This window comes from Cucumis melo, chromosome 5 (genome assembly GCF_025177605.1).
Source record: "Cucumis melo cultivar AY chromosome 5, USDA_Cmelo_AY_1.0, whole genome shotgun sequence".
Classification (NCBI taxonomy): Eukaryota; Viridiplantae; Streptophyta; class Magnoliopsida; order Cucurbitales; family Cucurbitaceae; genus Cucumis; species Cucumis melo.
The window spans coordinates 8,722,962-8,732,168 of NC_066861.1; the positions used below are offsets into that span (position 1 = coordinate 8,722,962).

The window sequence follows — 9,207 nt, forward strand, 5'->3', positions numbered from 1 at the left end:
TCAACAAATCACATTCAACACATAATATTGATAAGATACAATAAGCATCAACTGAGGGATTACAACAAAAAGCTTTTCATAAAACATTCAAAAATACTTTCTTCGTTTGAAAAGATCATAAAGTACAACACTTCGGTGGTAAACAACATGCATTCATTTAGAAAGATCATTCACGAATAAATAATCATTTATAAGGATCGATCGCTCACGACAACACTTGGCCTCCACTCTTTCTTCCTTTGGCTTTCGGCTTCCTCTTCTTACCTAGCGGTTTCCCTCTGCTTTTCAACACTTCCAAAATCTCTTCTCAACAATTCAGTAAAATGTTAAGTATTGTCTGCCCTTTCTTCCGGTCTTTGGTCCTATTTATAGCGACCTTTCACATCCAAGGGTCACTTCTTGCTTTATACGTGTCACCTTTCCATTTCACCTTGCTATGCAGTTAAATCAAACTTAACACGTAGGCCAAACTTCAGTTACAAATACAAAATTTCCTTGAGACACCAACCTTATCTCCTTGGAAAGTTAAACTTCTTTAAATCGTCTGACCTCTCTTCTTGGGAAGCAATAAACATTTAGGGGCCGTTTGGGGGAAGGGTTGGGTTATGGGGGGTTAGGGTTATGATAAACCTAGTGTTAAGATAAACCTAGGATTATAATAAGATGTGTTTGGGGGAAGGGTTATGGAGGAAGTGTTATGATAAGATGTGTTTGGGGGAAGGGTTATGAAGAAAGTGTTATGATAATGTTGTGAAGAAGGATTGAGGAAAAGTTGAAGAAGGGTTAAGAAGTATTGAAGAAGGGTTGAGGAAGGGTTAAGGAGTTAAAACTAGGGTTACATAACCCTTCCCCCAAACGGGGGTTGGATTACATAACCCTAACCCCCCATAATTCAACCCTTCCCCCAAACGCCCCCTTACTTTCTTCAGAGGACCGTCTAGTCACTTCAACCGAACACCTACTTCATCGCCACACTCTTACGCATAGGTACTTCTCCCTGCATTGCTATCACAATTGCCTAGTCCTTAGCATTAAACCCAAACTTCTTCTTTGCCGGCAACCTCAACGCATTACCTACTTTTCCGCGATGGCTCTTAGACTCAAATACTTTTCTTTGCATTACTCTTTCTCTAATCGCATCCTTCTTCGCAGAATGCCTCTTTCTACACTTAGTTAAAATAGCTTATCTCAATAAGGTTCCTCTTCAACAGGACTCCCTTTTGGATCAGGATCTCACACTCGTTTTACAGCAACGTGGATATATATAGGAACATTTTTAAAAAATGTGTAAATATAGCAATATTTGGAAGAATCCATCACTAACATATCATATTACAATTATTAGCCTATTACTCATAAACTAGTAGAGTCTACACCAATAGAAGTCTAGTAGAGTCTACACCAATAGAAGTCTATCATTGATAGATTATTGTTATATTTGTAATCTTTTAAAATGTTGTTATTTTTGGATTTTTTTTGTCCTAAAACTCGTAGATAGTAAATATAATCCATTGACCATTGTTAATAAAGTGTTTTATTATTATTTCAATAAGTGTTATTGATTATATTATTAGTTTTGTCTTAATAACCTAATCCAATAAACTAACATCCTAAGTTGTTTGATGAGTCTTGAACAGTATGTAGAGACGTAAAGGGATCAATGTTCAAGATCAGCTTAAAGAGTTTATAGTATAAGGTTAAGGTTGGGTACCTTATCTTGGTAACACTATGGATGCTGCTCACTTTGTATTTGATACAAACACATTGATTCAATGCATTCATGTATGCGACATGCGAGTGAGGGTATTCTATGCAATGAGTTTGCATAAGACTAGACCACGAAATAGTAATCACTAGATGTAACTTCGTTAACTAGTTGGGTTTCTATTTCATTAGGATGACCTAGGTAACTTAGTCTTAATCCTGAGTGTATTATGGACTCCTGTTCGCGAGGGATTGTCCTTTGATTTGTACCAGTGAGAATGGCCAGATTGCCGACTCAATATGCTTATCATTTTGGGAACAAGACCAAGTAGAGAGCTGGGAACATAATCAAACAAGATGAAATTCACTCCTTTCCGACTTTAGGGTAAGTAGATAAGTGTTCCCTTAAATGGTATCTCCGGAACTTAAACAAAGGGTCCTACCCTCTCTATGGCACGAGAGGGGTTTTTGTTTAGTGGTTGGACCATAAACAAGTTGTTCATTAGAGGAGCACTGGTACTTAAGGATTAGAAGTAACCTAGGGGTAAAACAATAATTTGATCCAACTGGTGTTATGAACACTTGTGAAGGACTAACTTACTGGTATTGGTCTATATTCGTGGACATAGAAATATATCTACAGCGAGAAGAGTTCAGCTGTGAGTTTTTAGTGGAGTGTACACACAGTTAACGAATATTGATTAATGTGGTTAATGAGTTTAGCCAATTAATCTCATACTGTTGTAGCTTCTGATCTGTATGTCCATAAGGTCCCCTTCCTAGCTCGTAAAGGGTAATGAGATTTATTTATATTGGTTGTAATTTGAAATGTTCAAATCTACTTTGAGAATTAATATAATGTATAATGATACATTATAATATAAAGTTTATATTTTAATTAGACTTTATTATATAAATTTAATTTTGGATATGATTCAAAATTAATTTTGAGAGAATAAAATATTTGAATGAGTTCAAATGTTAATTTAATGTGAATTAGATTCATATTAAAACTATAGGTTATAAGAGAAATTTATATTTGAATATGATTCAAATTTGAATTATATTAAATATAAGATATTTAATTTAGTAATTAATTAATTTGAGAACTAATTAATAGTTTAGTTTAATTTTATTTTATTTAATTTGATATAAAAATTAAAACTATAGGTTATGTGAGATATATTCATTTAAATATGATTTAAATGAAATATTAATTAAATATGATTTAAATGAAATATTAATTAAATATGATTTAATTAATTAATTAATTAATTAATTAATTTTATTAAATTAATAGTGAACGTGGTTGGTTTTCCCACGTTCCTTGATTCTCTCCAACTTCTCTCTTCTTCGATCCGAAGAAACGGGAGTTATAGGCATTTTTATAGATAAGTTCTGCGAATTCTCCAATTCTCTTTGGTGAAAGAAATTTTTCCTCTGTAAAAATTTCCTACAAATTGGTTCCCACAAACCATCTCAATCAGAGAATATGAAGGTTTCCAAGTGGTGGTGGCTCGATTTGGAGATTTGGAGTTTTATAGATATAGAGATGTCAACAATTGTAAGTTTCCTCTTCTTCTGCTTAGCCATAGAAATTAGTTTTGTAATTTCTTTTGCTAATGTATTGGTATTTTTTAGGTTTCCAATTAAATTGAGTTAGGGTCTATGTAATTGTTCCGCTGCAGATGGCTTTCATCCCTTCAGTTATATAATTGATTATTATCTCTAAAATTGCTATCAATTGTAATTACTTATGTTGTAGACTCATGGTACTTTAATTGTATTTAAAAAGGTAGAAAAGATATGGATCTACGGGAACACCTTGTAGACTCATGGTACTTTATTTGTTACAAGATTTTACTAACTAATAAAGTGAAAATTTCTCCCAAATCATACCATTTCTTGTAAAATAATAAACTCAAATATGAAATAACTGGATTCGATTAGTTTGATTATTGAGTCATTTGATTTTTTTTACTAAAATATTGATATCTATAATTAAGATTAGTATCACAATTTCATGCGAAATAAACAACTGTAGACTTAACAATATATGTAATTTAGTTTGGTTTAGCTAAAACTAATTTTAGGTGAACTTAGGATCAATTCTATATGGAGATGTCCATTTAATATGCGGAGCCACCCCATACAGGGACGGTGAAGCCTCAAATACATGGAAAATGGAGGAGAGAGTGGGAAATTTTTTTTTTCCCATTGGCAACACAGGGCCGGGGACGAAAAATACATTTCCCGACCCTGATCCTAGTCCCGCCCTGAATAAATAAATAAATATATATATATATATATATATATATATATATATATATATATATATATATATATATATATATGTACATATATAATTAAATATAAATATAATTATTTATTTATTTACTTATTTAATAACATGTAAAAGAGTAAGATAAAATCTTATTTTGATATTCTTCTTTTCTCTATTCTATTTCTTTATTTTTTTCTCCTAATTTTATTTCTATGTTCTAAACTTTCTTAAAAAGTATATGTATTTGTTGTGTCTTGAGTTGCAATTTGTAAAAAAATAAGATGATTTTTAAATGTTGTTGTCTTAAAAAATATCTTTAAAAAATATGTTGTTGTGTCTTAAAAAATATGATGTAATTGAAGGATTTGTTAGAATACTTATGGATTGATATTTGATCTTTTTTTTTTATGGATTTTTTAATTTTCTGGATGGATTTCTAGATGTATCTTTGAATTTTTATTTTTATAAACAATGAGAATTTGATATTTTGAATTGTTTTAAATAAGAAAATTGATAATATTCTATCAAGAATAAAACAATATTGGAAATGTATATACATTTCAAGTAGATGTGGATTGTAAAATGAGATTAAACTTTTTAAAAACGGAGAATATTTTCCCTCAGGGAACCCGATCCCCCGAAATCCCTACTCTGTTCCCCACGACAAAATTGGTAAGGACGGGGAATGGGATAGGGGGCGGGACGGGAACGGGCAGTGGCATCCCCAACCCCGTCTCGTCCCGTAGACATCTCTAGATGCAACTTTGTTAATTGAGTTTGGTTGATAAGGTTTTTTGAGTCATTGATGTTTTTTAACACACCTAACCATTACCTAAAAATCTACAAAAATAAATGTCATAGCACATTTTGTTTAATCGAATTGGTAAGCTAGGTCAATCAATTATTTTATTAGATGTGATAGTCTGCTTGGATTTATGGTATGAAAGACTCTTGCAAGTATAAGATTTAGGTTTGTGAGTTGAAAAAAAAAACATCTATCTTAAAGAAGTGCTAATTAAAATGATGGAAAGAAATATTTATTGAAAAGAAAAACATGGTATATAAAAGTTGTCTTTCAAGCCTAACTTTGTTGAATTGAAGAGGCCACTAAATCCTAGTAGAGTAGGAATGTGATTAGTTATTATCACGAGGGGCAGCTCAACTTCTTTAACATGCAAGCAACACACCTATTAAAAATAATAATTTGACTTCCACGGATTAAATTAGGTTTTAGAGTCGTTTGCGTATAAAAGATGATGAATCAAAATTTGTTGGCATATGAATTTTGTCTAGTTGGAGATTCTCTGGTTTGACCTTAGATTCATTTCTTTCCATCTAGGTTTGAGTAACAAGTCAGTTTGTATGCACAAGAGATCTGTACGGGTGTAGTGCTGAGTCTACCACACTTTAATATTTAAATATATAAAATGTAAGGTTAAGACTTTAGAGGATTAAGTGTAACTCGAAGATGTCAAAGTTGTTCCTAGCTTGTAAAGTGTCCACTTTGTTATTTTATGATTGATATATATATTAACTAGCTATGCTAGTTGCCCTAAGTCCCGTATTGAAATTTCTTGAATTCGGTATGTGGCACTATGAACAACCTAGTATATCGATCTCGCTAACTGGTCAACGACCCGAGGTCCAGAGGTGAGGTGCCCTAGTGGGAGTTCAATTTTCGTAATTGAGCACATGTACTTATTTATGAGTTGTTTACAATTTTGACCCTAAGGTCTAGAGAAGTATAATATATAAACTTCTTATCTAGTAGTGTTATATTGTATTTTTAAAAATTCTTACTAATAAAAATTGTTCTCTCCTTTATCTAAGAGCATAGCTAACATTTTTAAAAATTCTTACTAATAAAAATTGTTCTCTCCTTTATCTCAAGAGCATAGCTAACACACTATTAATGAAAAATATATATCTCTATGTCGATCTCTATACATTTTTGTATTACTTAATTATTGATTTTGTAACACCCCAAGACACAATTATCTTTCAAGATACATATTCGCCTATTTGCATTCCCCAAAACACTAACATTTGGATTTGATCTACCTGTGGCCTTTAGATCTTGTTGTAAGCAACCTTCGAGACATATGATGATGCAAAATGTATACATATGGCGATGCAAGACTTATACATAAGGCAACACTAATAAGGTGGGCAAAAGTGTTTTTAAAGAAAAAAACTTAATATCTTTTCCTAAATTTTCCCTCCTTCTCCTTCTTTTCTCTCACGCAAGCACCTTGGCCGTCACTCTCCATTGGCTTCACCGAAACCCACCTACCCAAAATCTCAACTCCGACGATCGCCCAGCTCCGGCTACCCCAATCTTCTTCGCTGGCAACTCCACACGTCCCCAACCTTCTTCCTCACCCATTCTTCTTTCCGCCGGCAACCCACGCGAACGGCCACAAAAACCCAAAATTTCCTTATGCCGCAGCCCTTCCCTCGCCGGCGACCATCACCTACTGCAACCCTTCTCTCGCCGGCGACCCCAATCTTCTGCAGCGTTCCTTCCCCTACCCCAATCTTCTTCTCACGCGAACGGACATAGACCCCCTACCCGATTTCCTTCTGCCCATAGATTTTCTTCGTCGACGACCCTCACCCGAAGTTCTTCTCACTTGGAATGCCCACAGACTAAAGAAAATCAGCCGCACTACCCTTCTCTGCCGATTTCCTTCACCGGCGACCCTTCACCTTGATTTTCTTCGCTGAACGGCTCCTTGGCAGAAATTCTCGTCTGCTCGTAGACCTTCACCGCTGTAAGTTTGATCCAATCTGTTACATTTTTATATTGATAATTCAATCTTGAGAGCTCTTAGAACCTTGATAAATCTTATGGATATATATTATTGGTATACTACAATATAAATCATGGTTTGAATTTCATTGTTTGTAAACACTTTTTAACTTGATAATTCACCCAGTATATGTTTCGATTTTTGTTTTATTTACAACCTGAGATTAATAGATTGTGCATTCTAATTTTTAAGTGTTTTCATTTAGTTTTTCTTCTGCTTTGTACTATGAAAATGGTATATATTTGTGCATCTTATCTCTATTTAAATATCTACTCTATTTAAGAGACAATGTGACAATTCTAAGAATATTTATTGGGTGAGGAAAAGTTTGGTAAAATGAAGCAAAAAGAGCCTAAATTCCTTAATTATAGAAATATATTGGAACGACGAAAATTATATACTTCAAATAGTATACAAAAAATTCATGTAAAACAATTTGTTGTTTGAAACTTTTAAGATTAAGTAATAGGTTTTCTTAATAGGTTTTGTAAAACATTTCATACACTTTATATTTCATGCTTAATAGGTTTTCTACATATGCCTATTAAACATGAAATTAAAAATTTATAAATCTATTTGATACAAAATTAAAAAGTGTAGATATATATTAAATATAAAATTGAAAGTCTATAAATGTGATAATATTTATTTGAGGTGTGGTTAGATATGAAGAAGTTTATGTGACCATAGTTGATTGGAAGGACTAGGAAGAAAATTCCATGTTGAAAGGGAAGTATTGAGGTGGTGTATGATGTTTGTATGTGTTAGGCTGTGTAAAATATGTTCTATTTGTTTTGTAAGGTTTTTTAACTTGTTTTTTATTTTTAAGTGTCACTTTGATAGTTGTTTTTTAGTTAAAATGTCATTTTGACTCATTTTAGAGATTTTTTTGTCTGGATATCATGATGGAATATCATGGGGACTAAAAACTTATGACTCTCACATTTTACTCCGACGACTTATTCTCACTGTTGTGCGAGCATACTTACATAAGGATGTGTGTACAACTATAGTTAAATTATGTAATTTTTTTCGTGATCTGTGTGCGAAGACAATACGTATCAGCGATCTGAATTGTCTACAAGTAGATATTGTGTGCTCATACTTTGCAAATTTGAAAGAATCTTTTTACCTGCATTTTTTGGCGTAATGGTACGTCTTGTAGTTCATTTAGCGGCTGAGACAAAGATTGTTGGTCTAGTAAGATATAGTTGGATGTATCCTATAGAGAGAAGCTTGCTAACATTAAGACAATATGTTTGGAACAAAGCTTGTCCTGAGTTTGAAAATCACACTTAAGCCATTTGCATATTGTTTTAACAGTTTTAGGACATTATTTTGAGTTTTTAGATGGTTTGAAACATATGAGGTTCTTTTTATCTTAAATACATATGTCATTTGTTTTTACTTGTTTTCATACTTGATTCATTTGAAACAAGTAGTTAAGATTTAACATGTTCTTATTCATTTTAATTTACCTTTTCCAGGTTTATGTACTTTGAAGAAGCAAGGAAGATACTGTTTTTTTTTTAGACTTTCTAATGAGTTGACCATTTTTTGTGTATTTAATATTTTTTTTGTTCATTTTGGTATGCCAAAATGAAATTTAATATAGCTCAAGTTTATATATTTTGTTATTGCAACTAAAGAATTATGGTTTTTCATATTTTGACAAAATATTAATGGTTGGAAATATTTTTATTTTTAAATTTTTTGTTGCAATGTTTGATATATTTTGTTATAATTAGGAAATTAATTCTATATTTGAAAATTAATTTAGAAGCATACAATACTAATAATAAATATGAAAAAAATTAAAATTGTTTCTAGTGACGTTTTGTACGTAGGCAAAAAAGAAACTACTATTTTCTACCTAAAAATTGTATTTGACACATATCTGCCGACAAATTTAGTGAGGGAGAAGTTTTTTTTTTTTTTGCCGACAAAAATCTTTTCGTTGGTTGAAACATTTTTTGTCCACAAAACAAAGGTGACTAGAAAGTTTATTTTTTCCAATGTCATGATGATTGTGGGTAAAAGTACCTTTTTGTCAAATTTTTTGTGGCCAGAAAATCTATTTTTGTCGACGTGATGATGATCGTGGACAAAATATACCTTTCTGCCGATATTTTTTTCGTGGCTAGAAATACCTAAATTTCCTGCCCACGATTTTTATTTGCATGGGCATTTTTGCCAACGAAAAGTCAACTACGTGAGCAAAGAAAAAGACATCCGTGACTCTGCCACGCACCGTGCTCACGCAAAAAAAAAAAGTTGGCAAAAGCTCTGGCTACGTTTTTTGTAAAAATTATCCTCGTAAGCGTCAATAGAGACGAAAATTCTTGTAGTGTGGACACACTTTAGAGATACCAGATTTCATCCAAATATTATCTAATTGAGTTATTA

At 32.2% G+C, this 9,207-nt stretch overlaps 1 long non-coding RNA gene across 1 annotated transcript; it reads left to right on the plus strand.

Moving 5' to 3' along the window:
• The first annotated feature begins 5,933 nt into the window (after positions 1–5,933).
• On the plus strand, positions 5,934–8,510 carry LOC127149442 (uncharacterized). Its single transcript, XR_007821044.1, has 2 exons — positions 5,934–6,762; positions 8,289–8,510. It is a non-coding gene; the product is annotated as an uncharacterized LOC127149442 (long non-coding RNA).
• The last annotated feature ends 697 nt before the right edge of the window (positions 8,511–9,207 follow it).